General features: G+C 37.8%; 1 protein-coding gene across 16 annotated transcripts in view; it reads right to left on the minus strand.

The window, feature by feature from the left end:
* MECOM (MDS1 and EVI1 complex locus) overlaps positions 1-15,608 on the minus strand; it is a 519,851-nt gene that overhangs the window by 271,310 nt on the left and 232,933 nt on the right. The window lies entirely within an intron of this gene.

A 15,608-nucleotide genomic window follows, 5' to 3' on the forward strand; every position in this document is an offset into this window, starting at 1 on the left:
GGGTTAGATGGCAAGACCCTGGAGGGTATAGAAAGATAAAGTAATTAGGAGTCTGGATATTCAGCACCAGGGCTCTAGGGACTCCCAAAGCAGCACAGCCCCCACACCTGAAGTAAAGGAGTACACCACGCCAGATCTTAAGCTCTTTATGCAACTTCTTGGGGCTTGAGGGGAACCATAAAGAATAATGACTGAGCTTGAATTTCCTACCAGTTCACCACTTGAAGGGGGTTTCAACTATCTTAAAGCAAATAAACATATGTTTCTTGTCTACTAGGATTATGGACTGAGAATTATATATGATTTATGTGATTTGTAGACCTTCAAGGGGAGAACTAAGAAAAATGGGTTAAAATTGCAAGAAGACAGATTTCAATCAGAGCCACCCAAAGGTAAAATGAGTTGCCTTAAGTTACCATTGCAGGGGTTCTAAGACAGCCTGGATAACCAAGAGGTACAAATGATATGGAGGAATTCTAGCTTCAAGTCGGTGACTGGAGTACATGACTTTTAAGATCCTCCCAAACCTGCAGTTCTATGGGTTATTAAAGTCTTCCAAGACAGCTTATTGGGCTAGAGGGTAGAAAACCAAAGTTTTAGCCCCACTTCCTTCTCTGATTCTTTATGGAAATTAATTAACTATAACACTCAATAACAATTGCCATCAAGTATTGAATCCTCTTAGAGTTTTCTAAAATGCAAAGTGATAGTACATGCAAAAGTATCTTTCTAACAAAGTGCTTGGTTCTTGATTCAAACAATGATATAATTCCATTTGAATAAGCACAGGACTGAACCCCAGGACCCAGTCTTATTCCTGTGAGACACTTGTTCCCAAAATAAAAGCTCATTCTCATTCAGGTTCAGTATATCCAAAATCTTGCACATATAATCTGTCCTCAATGACGTCCCCTGACCACTGCCCCACTTCTATTAAGAATACTATTTCCCCCTAGTTATCCATGTTCAAGATGCTAAAATAACATGGACATTTTCTCTCCTTCATCCTTCAAGCTATTTGGTCATTAAGTGCTGCCCATTCTTCTTGCAAGATTTTTACCTTCATTTCAATCCACATTTTCATTCATGAATTTCTAACAGTCCTCTAAATGGGTTTCCAGACCTCCAGCCTCTTTCCAGTGTCCCTCAACACTGAGCCTCTACAATGTTGCTGGACTTAGGAATCTTTCTCGCACACATATTTTCCTGTGATATAGTCTCCAATAATTCCCAGTGTCCACAGATAAAATCTAAAGTTCTTACTCTTGGAATAAAATCTCTCTCATTTTAAAACCATTTTCCCTTTCTCTCTGGCTCTTCAATAGGAGGCCCTAGGCCAGAAAAAGCTTACCCCTGTCTTCTAAGCTAGCTGAACATTTTCTCTGCGGTTCTGCCTGCCTGGATACCTATCTCTGCTCCCCTGCCCATCCAACTTCTAGTCATCCTCCCAGGTCAAGTCCCAACTTATCCCCTCACCATACCATTTAACACAAGTATCCCCCTTCCTTGAATTGTTACATAACTTCTCCCTTCAGTCCGATGATCCAATAATGCTTTGCATTGCTACTTAGAGTTTAACATGAATGATTCTTTTATTCCCAGCTACAAAACAGGGTCTTGCAGGGAAGACTCAGAACTCACACATCTCCAAGGCTCAGAATTCTCCAAGTAATCTGCATAAAGGTGTTTAATATATACTTGTTAAGTAGATAATTAACCTAACACATAATTTTATTGAACTATTAAATCAAATCAATATTTTTCTATCAAAAATAGGAAACTATTTTGATCCTGAAAAGCACCTTTAAGCCCATAGAAATGGAACACAACAGATTACAAACTTTTCTCCAAACACAACTTCAAAAGAAACAATTCTAATAATGCCCCAAAGATATATTCTCAGAGAAATATGCTTCAGGGTCCGCACACCCTTGATACACCCTTGATAAAGTCTATCTTATTTTACCCTTCAGGGAGATTTTGCACTTCAGCCAAAGAGCCAAAAGTTCACTAGCACTCTTGATACAACTAAAAACATATAAAAAACATCTCTTTAGAACTGTAACATTTAACTACTGCAAATGTGGGGTTACTTTATAGATTCTTAAAGGGATTTATCACCCATTGTGAAAATTTTGTTTCTCTCGAGAAATAAGTGCTATAAATTGCAAGACATTGTGTAATCTGTAGACTTGTTCATTTAAGCAGCAGGAAACAAAAAGGCATCCAAATGAATAGCACGATTTCCTCTACTAATTATCCATTAAAGTTCAGTAAAAATTCCCCTATTTCCTCAAAGGGTTAAATCAGTCATACCGTCACTTCCGTCAAAGCGATCTCAAATCTTAGGAAGGGATAGAGACAAACCCATCTGGGCCCTCCCACTAGCATAGCTGATCCATGACCTTTGAATTTCCCACAAACTCTCCCAATGCATAATTTAAATGAATGTATTAGGATTTCAATTCCTGTGGAGACAAAATACACGTGTGCCCAGGCTGCCGCACAGAAGAATTTGAATTTAAAGCCTGAGTGCAATTCTGCTTACAATGGCAGAAAAATTCTAATTAAACCTAAAGAACAACTTATATAGGTCCAGCAAATCCTGGAGACAGACTCAGGGTCCCATTCATCCACATGCAGGCATTAAATGTATATGCACCCTCGGATGACTTGTTTTCAAGCCACTGTTAATCTAGTGACATCAGAATTAAATGTAAAAAGAATTAAATATAAAAAGGGCTGTGGTGACAAAGAAAGGAACTATAAACCTGCTGAGTTTTATGTATCAAAACATACCACAATATTTTAATGTAATCTAGCATTATGAAATTTTCAACAGTAAATGCAGTTTCTCACACTACATTGAATATTTGCATAAACCGAAATAAATTCATGCATTCATGTAAGTTACTCAAGAACTATCTGAAAAGCGGGTAAAACATTTCATCTAAATGATAAACTACCTCAATTATCATATCTCCATTAAATCTCTGTTATTGGAGAAAAAAATTGTAGATCCTCTCCCTGAGCTCTAGCTATAGTTAATTAAAGCATTGCTGAGATATCACACTGACAGATTGGGCACATTTACAATAGGTAAGTATCAGGTAATAAATGCTATATACATCAGTGGTCCATAAAGATAAATAACCCTTGTAACTTCTTGGAGCTGAGCTGCCTGCTACTGGAATTTGTTTCATGCATCCTTTCGGTGTGTCATTAATTGAGTGAGGACTGAAAGACGAGTTTATTGTTAGACAGAGGCAAATGACTTGGGAAAAGCTCTTGGAAATCAACCTCTTCAATTCAAATTTTAAGTGTTCTAATATCCCCAGAGACCCAGCAAGAGCACACACTTGAATTAGATTACATTTCTTTCTATGACTCTTTGAATAACATAGGTTTCCACTGGAGGTGACTTCCATTTTGAAAACAAATCAGAATCTGCAAAGAGGAAATTTCATAAATAATGTTGGTAATAATAATTGCCTTCATAAATGTATCTGTATTTTCTCATTTTGATGCTCTCAATCCAGTGAGAAAACCATGGTGAGAAGCATAACTTTCCAACTTGCAAATCTGGAAGCTGCTACTCAAGGATACTAACCACTACAGCCAAAATCAACTGAGACCAGCACCCAGGCATCCAAATCCAGTCCTCCCTTTTACTCTTAGGCAAATTTTTTTAAATGTGTTTTAAAGTTGCTTTGTTTTTTTCAAAATCGTGGCCATATTATGTGAATAGTTTGCTTATCTGGGTTTTTTTTCACTTGATATATTGTTATGAACACACATTTTAAAAAATATTTTCTAAAACTACACTTAATTGGTGTATAATATTCCATTATATAAATTCACAATAACTGAACTATTTCCATAGTATTTATTTATGTTGCTTCTAATTTTCTGATACTATAAATACCACTGAAACGAACATTCTTTCATGTAAATATTTATATTTGTCCATCTTAATTTCCTTAGGTTAGTTTCTTATAAGAAAGCTTACTGAATATTGACAGATTGCTTTGCAGAGTTGTATACTAATTTATACTCCTACCAACCATATTGGTATTTATTATTATGTCTTGTTTTTAAAATTTATTAACACAATGGAAAAGATTATATATTTATTCTCGCTTTAATTCACATCTCAGTGATTAATGAGACGAAATGTTTTTGTCATTCATATTTCTTACTTTGCAAATTATTTGTTGTTTTTGTCCATTTTTAATTGGGCTTTTACCAGTCTGTTTTATTAATAATAAAGAAATTAGTGTTTTGATATAATCTTTGCTCTCTCCTCAGTAAATCAATTATCATTTGTTTTTTTATTTAATGATGGTTTTGTTGTATAAAAATTTTAACTTTTAAGGAATGCAGCCTATTTTTCCTTTGTGATTTTTACATTTTTCTTAGAAAGTCTTTACCCATGCTAAGGGGCAAAAAAGAAGATTCTCTTGTATTTTCTTTGAGTTTCATAGTTGCTTTTCTACCAACCTTGGATCTCCAATGATTTACTGCTGAGTGAAAAGCAGAGAAAAATGATTTCATTTATTTGAGCTCCTGTGAGCAGCAAGCTAGGAAAAAAAAAAAAAAGCCATTTCACTCGTAATTCTTTGGTTCTTATTTGCAAGGCTGGCCTAAAATGCCTTCTCTTTTTGTGGGTTTTATATAACTCACCATTTGTTTCACTTGGCCTCTCTGCCTAGTTTAACTGCAAATCTTCTGGGCAGATGCCATTCAAAATCCTAAGTTTCACCATTAATAGCAATTCAGTACCCGTCATAATACTTATCACTCAGCATTATCATTAATGATACTAACATAAATATTTTTTCTTTCTACTCTTCACATTAGTTCATTGATAGAAAATATTTAACAAATAAACAGAGCTTAATACTAATATTAAAAGCAGAGATGTGTAGTGAGAAAACAAAGCAAGGCTGATTTCTGTAGGTGCTAAGCAAGAAATCACTTCTTTACACTCGCTGTATACACATGCATATAAAACAACCGTGGGCATTTGCAGTGTGTGTGTGTGTGTGTGTGTGTGTGTGTGTGTGTGTGTGTAATAGCTCACTAATCTTAAAAATAGGCTGAGACAGAAACATGGTTTGAGATCTCAGGCAGACTGGTTGAGATCATAACTACAAGAAACAACGGCCAGGAGGAGACCAGCTAGGGAATTGAACAGATTAGGTAACTCAGAAATTTAGACATTTCCCCCCATTATGTTCCTCATTGCAGTTTTGTAATAAAAACATGAGCAAACTTCAAAGGAAGCTCTGTAGTAAAGGTTAATTGCTACTAAAGAAGAGGGTGGGCCCAAGCGCCAGTACTTTGTGCCCAACTTGCAAGCAGACAGGAAGGATTACACGTGGCTGAGAGCGGAGGATGCGTGCCCAGCGCTAGGAAGGGAGAGGCGCTGCCAAACCTCAGGCCCCACCAGGGACCTCCTGGTAGGACGTGAGCACATGAACACGAGTCCATGAGTCGGTGCCTGCTAATGGTGGGGCAGGGAAGGGAGGGGGAAGACATCAATTTCCTTCCCAAATTCAAACCGGACATGCTCTCCTTCCCTTGTTAGGACAATTCCAGAGCGGTTACAGCGGCCTGTTTGTGAGGAGGCAGAGGACCCCGGGAGCCAGCTCTGTGCACCAGCAACACGGCCAATAAACACGTGCTGGGCTGGGCTGGGGGGAAAGGGTGGGGCCCAAGTAATGCCAGACGCACAAGCAGAACAAAGAAGAAGGCTCCGAGCTGGCCAGCAGAATATTCTGTGAGAATGGCCCCAAGATAATGAAATTTAAGATCCCAAAGAAAGGAAGAAAGGAAACTGGTAAAAGTAAGGAAAATGAATTTCCAGAAAACTGACTTAAACTGGCTTTGAAGGACTGTCGTCAGGGTCCAGAGGGACAGGCTTACACAGTCGAGGCATCTATGGAAATGAGAAGCTGCTGATGGATATGGTCTTCAGAAAGTGCTGCCTCCGGAGGGAGGTGAGAAGAAAATAGACCTCCATGCATCTTTTGACACTAAACTGCATTTGTAGACTCCATGTCTCTAGAGACCATTATTTTTGTGAGCTAGTCTATCAACATGGCTTGGCACATGGAATTTTTTTCATGACCTTTTAAGCTTCCTTGCATGTCTAGTATTTGCTGCTTCCTCGTGCCATGCTATTCCACCTCTTCCTGATGGAACTTTTCTCCCAGCGTCTCCCAAAAGTATTTCCTTTGGGGGCTATCAAGAAGTCCCAAAAGGTATGAAAGGGTGTGGGGAGTCAAACAAGGAAGATGGCAAAGACCATCACACGAACCGCAAGTAAGGGACCAAATCAATGAGCAAACATGTATCTGTCTCATAGCATGTGGCATATCCCTTGTTTGTTCTTGTGGCTTTTAAATCTGATTGAGAGTCTCTCCACCTTCTTAGGAATTTCACAGACAGGTCACTAAACAAGCATGGTTTGGGACTTAAACTGGTAGCTTCTAAGCTATTACAAAATGCTTTTGGCCACTTCCAAAAGTTCCTCTACAGAGATGGAGCTAAGTTTTTGAAAAATGGTTATGGAAAGAAATTTCTAGAAAATTCATAGTTAAAGTATCAGTAAAGCCCTTTGGTATCTATTTACAGAATCTAAAACAGCTAAAATAAGGACATTAAACCTCTGTGAGCACTACTCCAAGGAAAAACATGACCTGGTTAATGTTTGGCGCATTCTGTTGTTAGGGCACCATGATCACCAAAACCCACTAGAGTGAACGGACCAGGTAAGAGCAGACTTATCACATATATCAGATAGTGTTTCTTTTACATTGTAACTAAGTGCCTTGACTTTCTTTTAGTAATACAAATTTTAAAGAGACTTTTGGCACCCTTTGACCTGATGGCTTTTCTCATAAGCTTTTTATAACCCCAAAGTGATTTTCCTTCAGATTCATTTTGGATAAAACAGAAATACCCTGAAATTATGCAGCAGCAGACTGGGTGGTGACTCCTCGGGCAGTCTGAAATGACCAGAGTACAGCCTTTCAGTATTCAAACCGTATCTACAGTAATTATTTGCCAGCGTATCTAAAAGAAGGCAGGCATTTCCTGTTGCACACAAATGGGACACTCTTATCTAAATTACTGTTTAAACAGGTATTTAAGAAAAGACTATCACAGGCAGGAATTTACTGATGACGGAACACATTAGTTTAGGGTTGGACACATTAGTTGAGGACTAACCATTGTCAGAAAAGGAAGCCTATCAGCATCAGGAAGGTATAGAGGATATTTTACAGCTCCCATATGGGTCAAGATGGGGACTGTAAACTATGCCACTTGCATTTGGGGACAGCAGGAGTGGCATAAGCCCTGACATGGCGGTCTGGATTCAGCAATATGTCTCCAGTGCCCAGAGTAACCTTGAGAGTCAGAGTCCCTGTTTTCCTATCCATAAAATAAACACACGGACAAGTTCAGCCCCATGTCCACTCCACTCAAGCAATGCCCGTTCTGTGTAATGAAAGCCAAAGGACGGTCAAGGTTTGGGGTACGAAAAGCTTATAAAATATATTTCCTGGAAAGACACTTTGAGAATTAGTTTGGTCTCTCCCGACGTGTAACCTAGGAGAGACTGTACTCTGGCTTTAACTTTGCTCTAACCAGTGAAACTGGAATTTATTCCCAGTAGAGGCTTATAAAACTGGGCTGTTATTCTCACATTAAGTAGACTGCCCTCTGGTGAGGACTGTGGTTTATGTGTGGGCAGAATGTGTGGTTTACTACCTCTAATTTGTTTATGTTGTTGATGGTGGTTTCAGAAGAAAGCTGCAGCTCTTCACATGCTAAAGAGTGACCTGATTTGCTTCCTTAAAAAAAAAAAAAGTGTTTGAAGGGGGGAGGGGAGCATGAGGGCGCATTAATGTGCCACTGCTAATGGAAGAGCGACTGGGATCCCTTTGACCACAGCTCTGCCTCATTCGCTCTGCACGTGAAATGAGAGCCCCAACTTGTTTATTGTAATTACCTAAGTGTGGCTTGGTGGCTTTTGGCAGAGATCCTTTTTGCCTCCAAAGGACAGACCAAAGCTCAAAAGTTACAAGTTAAAAGAAGGAGGGGTGGGGAGGGGGATTCATTTTGTAGCAAGGAGACTGAATTCTAATATTAACTGGGTAAAAATATTCGAAACAGCCCCCAAAAGGTGAAGATCAAAAAGGAAATGAGACTGAGCTCAACTTTCTACCACAGAGTAAACAAAGATAGGTGTGCAGGGGAACTGAATAAATAGTGTAAATGTAAGTTCAGACGCATTCTCACAGCTGACTTGATGCAGACCTTTCCCTACTGCTACAAAACAGAAGAGCTTTCTTATAGCCAGGAGTCCTCCATACAGAAAAGAAAATAATTATGCGTGTCTGGCAGAAGAGGGAGTTGTAGCAATGGCTTGCTGATAAAATGGAATGTGAACAAGCAATAGAACACTAACCTAACCACACTCTTGGGTTGATAAGGACCAGAGAGTGTGCAAAAAAATTTTTATTAGAGTCTCAAAATTGGGTTTTATTTGAAAATGAACAATGGTCCCTGTTCTCTACAAGGTATGGTAACAGGCAACAATGACTTCTGATCTTAAAGTCATTCTGTGAAGAAAGTTCCTTGATTTGGTTAATTTCAGCCTAGACTCTGGCCCCATTGCAAATACAGTATCTTCAGTATAAACCAAATTTAGATGGTTCCAAGGAGTGCAATTTTCTGCCCCCATCCCAAGCTCTACAGACCCTCATATTGAGTTTCCCAACACTACATCATAGTAAACATAAAATCGTTCAAAACCATGGGGATAGATGGAATGTCATTGAAAAACATAAAAGGAAGGTGTGTTTTTTTAAAATTTAAGAAAACATTATACACTTTGATAAAAAAATGTTTTCAGAAAAATATGAACAGATGTGCTATGCATATGTGTATACATACACTAAATAGCACTTATGATTTAAAACGGGGTAATTTCAACATTGCTAAGTGGTAACACAAGCTAGGTATTTAAGGGAATGATATAATATGACAACTTCATAGACTACCAAACTATGCATGGTCTCTGGAAGTTGTCATTATCAACATGTACAATAACTAGTAGCATTGGGTGCTCTGTACAGTATCCTTCATGTCTAATTGAGTCACACAGTCTAAGACACTTGACGGGCACCAGGCACTGCCTCCTAATGAGAATTGACTTTTAAAGAAAGGCATTCAGGACCTCTTCTATATAAATTACTATCGTTTGCAGCAAGGGAGGATTATAAATGTTTGCTGGCAAAAGCTAAATTTATTTACAAACTGGGTCTAATTTATTTATGGCTCCAGTACAATTGGCTTTTGTCGAAATATTTATGTTATCTATACTTCTGCCTCACTAAACTCTACCACAATCATAAACACTGTTGAAAAATTATTTGCAGTTAGCAGGATTTAAACTACCCATTATATCACCAGCTAGTGCCAGTAAACTTTTGCACTGGTTGATAAAGTTTCCTCTGTGGAATAAATATACATTTGACTTTCAAAATCTTTGGTGGGCTCCATACAATGAAAAGTGAAGGATTAAACAGATGTCACCGACTCTACCAGTTTTGCGTGAATGCTTCCAATGCACATTCCAATTCCAATTTTGTGGCTACCCTACAAAAGTGTAGTCTTTAGTAGCACTAAAAGAGGAAATAGATGACTGAAGTATTGGGGCTATAATCTTTGCCAAAGCCGCTACTTCTCAGACTTACTTAGTTACCCATTCCAAAACGCTTATCTGGTACCATGTTGTACCTGAAACCATGCAAATGGCTAAGGCTAGGTTTAGACATGAATAAGAAATTTTTTTCTGCCCTCGAGTAACTTAGAGTTGAGCGGTGAAGACTGAGATGGTAACAAGTATAAGGCAATGCAATAAAATAAGTTCTAAGATAAATTAGGAAGGGTGATTACTGTTGAGAGTTGAGTATAAATAACTGCAATTGGGCATGACAATCTTATAGAAACCCCTAGCCTTAGATTGACTAAAACTATACATGTGCTAAATTAAGTATAAACTTCTTATTTCAATTCTTGGTGGAAATGCAATTTTAGTTCACGTTTATTTTGTGAAAATCACCAAGTTCTTCACAGTAACATGAGGATCAAAACAGGGATGATTTACTCCCACTGCTTCTAAAACCAGCAGATTCTAAAACCGCATTGCCCACATTTCCATTACAAAATAAGCCTGGAGCAAACTGCATGGAGAAGTGGATGGTTCCTTGTCATGTCACTAGTAAGAATGCATTTCTGCATGGTCTATATCATTGACAAAGACTAAAAGTTCTACTGTGAAGCAGGTGGGACTGCCATGAGGCCGATGAATCTCAGCAACCTGACCCAAACCACATCTCTCTTCCAGTTTGAATGGAAAGTTGTGCCAAAGAAACCAGAGAGAGTCCTGGTTGACCTCAGAACAGTGCTGTGTTCAGAGAGAAGACTGGCAAGACCACTCTAGAATTTCCAATCTAAAGTAAGAGTCATCATAGGAAATGATAGTACTACTGATTTCTGCTATCCCAGACTTCTCCAAAAATTATGGTCCTTTTCCAAATAATATTTATATATGCCTATGATAGTCAAAGTAATTTAACCAAAGCCAAAGTAGCAAAACAAATTTTGAGAGCTGTATTTATATAGTGGGGGAAAAATTCTAAAACAGGAGCTATTTATTCATTAAGGTGCTTTGTAAAAAGGAATACCAAAAACCCAGATATTTGTAAATTCATATTTAATGGTGTGTATATATCAAATATTTTGCTGCCCATTTATATCAACATTATATAAAATGACTCATTTAAATCCAGGTATTACTCTCCACAATAAACAACATCTGTGATTTTGGTTTGTGCTTTTGCTGATAACTTTATGGATTTTTCCAATAAACCATCTTTAACAAACTGCTTGTTTTACTAGGTTATAGCTATGCTAATTAAGTTAAATAAGATCTTTTGGTGTCATGTTGCTACAACCTCAGGATAATTGATTGAAATACCCATTTTTCATAGCATGGTAGAATCTCAAAGCTAAAGAAGACAGAAAATTATCAATTTACTCACCTTAACATCTAAGATGCTTGCTGATTCAATTATATTGTGGATTTGTGGATCAATACATGTAAACTATGACTGTTTGAGAGGGGGAAAATGGAAATGTTTTAATTCTATCAAAAGTATATAACATAAAGAAGATCCATGGGGTAGGAGAGATACCTGAAGTCTATGGAATAATTACACCATAACTTAATAAGCTTTGTGCTGTGGCTTTTGTTGGTTTGCTGTGTTATTGTTTTATTAACAGGTTTACTTCATTCAACTTTTTAATATGCATCATCACTTTTAAATCTTAGCAAGATTTTTATATGTAAAGCACCATGGGGGTCACTAAGAAGAATAAAGTGAAATTGCAGATTTCAAAAGACTTACAATCTAGTCAGAGAGATAAGACAAATGCCCAGGAAGAATGAACTTGTATAATATAAAGCTCCATTGCAAACAGTCAAGTGAATGGTTCAGAAAATAAGACTACGATATTCAACACTAAAAGTGATACTCTTCTTTAAGAAAACTGAGGGGGAAGATGGCTAGAAATTCTACTTGAGATGAAGACAGGTAATCGAAAGGATTGTGAAACAAAAGGTTATAGACTGCGGCTGAGCCTTGGAGAGGTAATGACTTTTAATTGGATTGAGTTTATCATATTTGCAGAGGTACAGCAGACACAGAAGAAGGGATTAGAGTGATTTCCACTTTCCATTATTTGGCATAATGAGAAAACAGAGGGTGGTCCACATCTCTTGTACATATTATAAGCCATGGGAGATGCTTAACATGTCAGTTTTGGGTAGCATTGAGTTCTCTGAAATAAACACATTTATTTGGACATAGTTAAGGCAAAATAAGTCACCTGGAAAAAAGGTCATTAATTTGCATAGTACAAAGGATTTATGAATTTTTAAATTAACGCTCCTGGATCTCTACAGCATTTCAAACAGTAGGCTATATCTGCATTTTTCTTCAAAGTTTAACCAGATTGAAAGGTCAAATGAAAATACTTGGCTGAAGAAAAGCCAGCTGAGCAGACACTCTTTCTTCCAGGTGGAAAAGAAGCACATTATACATTCTTCCAACCAACAGCATTATATGCCTCAAGTCAAAACATACACATGAAACAAACAAACAAAAACCTTGTTTAAATGTGTCGTGAGTCATAAAAGGGTCATGGGATGGCACACCCCAAATTCAAGTGAGCCCCGTGGGGAAGCTTACTCAAGCATACCTCCCCCCAACCACTGCTCAACTGTAAGGCGATGGGGCAGGGAGCATGGGTGTCTGCTTCCTGCGGAATCCCCAGCAGTTTCTTGCTCGGAATAATAATTCAGTGTAATTGTTGACTTGAAAAACCTCAGCCAGAGCCAGCCAATTGGAAGCAATGAGTGGTACCTCCTTACCCTTCTCTAAATTGAAAAAATTTTAACATAAGTGTACCCAAGGCATCACACGTATTGTGCCCTCGGCCTGTTTAAGGATACATAAACGTGTCCTGCTTCAGGAAGGGAAAGTGCATGCTGAATCTGCACATACTTGTGCACACACACATGTGTGTACACACAAACACACACACACTCCAAATGCTCAAGATGCTAATAGATGAATTTAACCAAGTGGCATCAATTCTCAGTTTGTACCATGTCCTCCTCACATTGCAACCTCTTCAAATATATTTGTTATAAAAGGAATAAAAATAGACAAAAAATCGTTATATAGGTAACCCATACTTAGGTCCTTTTCTCAGGATTTTTACTGAGTCCTCTGGGAAGGGAGATTGGTAAATCAATATCAAATATGGCCAACTAAATTTAATTCTACCAGCATTTACTGCACCACCTGCTCTGAGCCAGCCGTATCTTGTAGGCTGTAGGATGCAAGCTTGACGAGGTTAGGGACTCTGCCAGCTGCATCCTCAGCAATAAGTGTACTGCCTGGCATATAGTGTATGTTTAATAAGCTTGTTAAATTAACAAGTAAGTATAGGAATGGGTAAATGCAAAGATGAGCCTTAAAGGAATTCAGAGATCAGAGCAGCTATCCCAAACCAGGCTGTGCATCCAAATTTCATATGGAGCTTATTTTTAATAATACAAATTCTATGGCGTTTCTACCACTAGCAATAAAGAATCCCTACATATATATATATGTGTGTGTGTGTGTGTGTGTGTGTGTGTGTGTGTGTGTATATATATCTGTATATATATGTGTGTGTGTATATATATATATATATATCCTTCATCATATCTCCACCTTTCTGTTCTATAGTCTCAACCACTAATATCACAAGTTAATTTACACATTTATTTGGACATTGTTCAATCAGATAATCTGCAAACCACAGACCTAAGGCAATTCCTTTTAAGCCAAAACACTACACCTAACTAGTTATGTGAGCCCAGAAAGCCCTTTAATTCATTCGAGCCTCCGTTTCTCTATTCATACTGATTTTTGCCCGCCGTGGTAGCCACTAGACACATGTGGCAACTGAGCATTTGCAATGCAGCTACTTTAAATTGAGATATGCTGTAAGTTTAAAATTATACACCAGACTTTTAAAACTTAGCACACAAAAAATTGCAAAATATCTAGTTGATAATTTTTTTATTGATTACATACTGAAATAATACAATTTTGAATATAATGGGTTAAATAAAATATATTAGTAAAATTAATTCTACCTGTTTCTTTTTACTTGTTTTAATTGGCTACCAAAAATGTTGAAATTACTATTAATGGCTCACATTTATATTTCTACTAGACAAGACTTTTTAAAAATACTTATGATGCAAAAATGCAGTAAGAATCAGAAGAAATAATGAATTTGAGCATCTTTTGTAAACTTCAGGGGAAAATACAAATGTCAAAAGTCATTATCATTATTAGAAAAGGTTCTCAAGCCTCTGCTTCTCAGGTGACAGCTCATAAAGGTCAGTGTTTTTCAGGTCTACCTGCATTCAGATACAACAAAAGTGATGAAATGGTTCACAAACAACTCATTCTCTGTCACTCCCATGTCAATAAATCTCTCAATAAACACTTGTTGAAACCCAATGTAAAAAAAGATCAATGTGGTCACTGACATGGTATAAAAAGATGAGCTCATTCCAGAGTGCTCCCCTGCCAAGATTTCTATGATAATGCGGGAAATAGCCTGGACTTAATAAGGTTGGAGGAAGGTTTATATTTGAAAGAGGCATTATTGGCCAATGAACAATAAGCAGTATTTTATGATGGGAAATGATCAACTTTTTCCATGATTTCAGCCCAAAATACGAAGAAGAAAAAAGTTATGGAATTAATTTATCTCTTTCTCTATCTCTTGGATAGGGCAGTTTAATTCCCCCCACAAATATCCCATTCCATTGCTTCAAAAAGAGGCTGTGCTGTGAGACACCTGGCAGATAAAAGAACATAAAGAGCTTCCATTACTGAGGTATAGTTGGTGAACCTCCAAAAGACCTCCTAGGCCTGGGCTGATGGATGAAGATAGAGATAGGTACTCCCAGGCTGTACATACATTACACTACCTTGGTAACATTTCTCAGTGTTTGAAGTTCAGTAGGTAGGGAAACAGGCAAACCCACCTAGCGTTCCCTCAAAGCTTTATTATGCAAAAGTGAGGAGTAGCTAGGGCTCCTTTGGGGGTAGGAAACTGAATTGTCATATGCAGTTCATTCCATGCTCTTACCAGATCACGACTCTAGACATTAATGAGTATTAGTTGACGTATTTACTGCAGTGCAATGTAGGGGAGTTGCTACCCTAACATTCCAGCCTTTGTTTCAAGCCTCGTATCATTTTCTTCCAGGCTGTTGATTTTGGAGTGGCTATGTGATCCTCGTGAGCTGCTAGCAAAGAGCGATCAGTCAGCGCTTTGAGAGTTTTCGGTTCATCCCAATACCTGGGAGCTGCTTTGACAAATAGTATTCTGGGGACTATGTAAAATGTATCATTGTTGGAGTAAATACATGTGGTAACATGGCAAGTTAGTGTTCTCCATTTTCATTTATAGTTAAATAAAGTCTTTTATTTACAACAAATCACTTGCCCTAAGGTTATTCTGCCCCAAACTAAAGTCATTAGTGTACACTTACATTAATGTTTTCTCCAGGGATTTAAAAACTGGCACCCATTCATCCACATTTGGGGGCACTTTATTATTAATAATAGAACAATTCCCTGTATCCCATTTTTAAACTCTGGGTAAAGGGATTGAAGAACATATCACACAACTGCTTTCATGGCTGAATGTATGCTGCTGAAGTTGTACCATCTCCCAAGAAAGCTTTATCCTGGGTTGTCAAAATTGACACCCATTTTAGAAAGACTTTGGAGTGGAGTATTAGAGCTCATCAACTTTCCTCTCAAAAACTGGCCACAACTTTCTGGAGACCTCAGAATGTTCTTTTGTGATTGGTCATCATCAATTTGGCCATCTTATGCCTTTAATGCATCCTTTAATCTAGCCACAAGAATCTATTCTGTGTCCGCAAATAT

The sequence above is a fragment of the Miniopterus schreibersii genome, assembly GCF_964146895.1.
Source record: "Miniopterus schreibersii genome assembly, chromosome: 5".
NCBI lineage: Eukaryota > Metazoa > Chordata > Mammalia > Chiroptera > Miniopteridae > Miniopterus > Miniopterus schreibersii.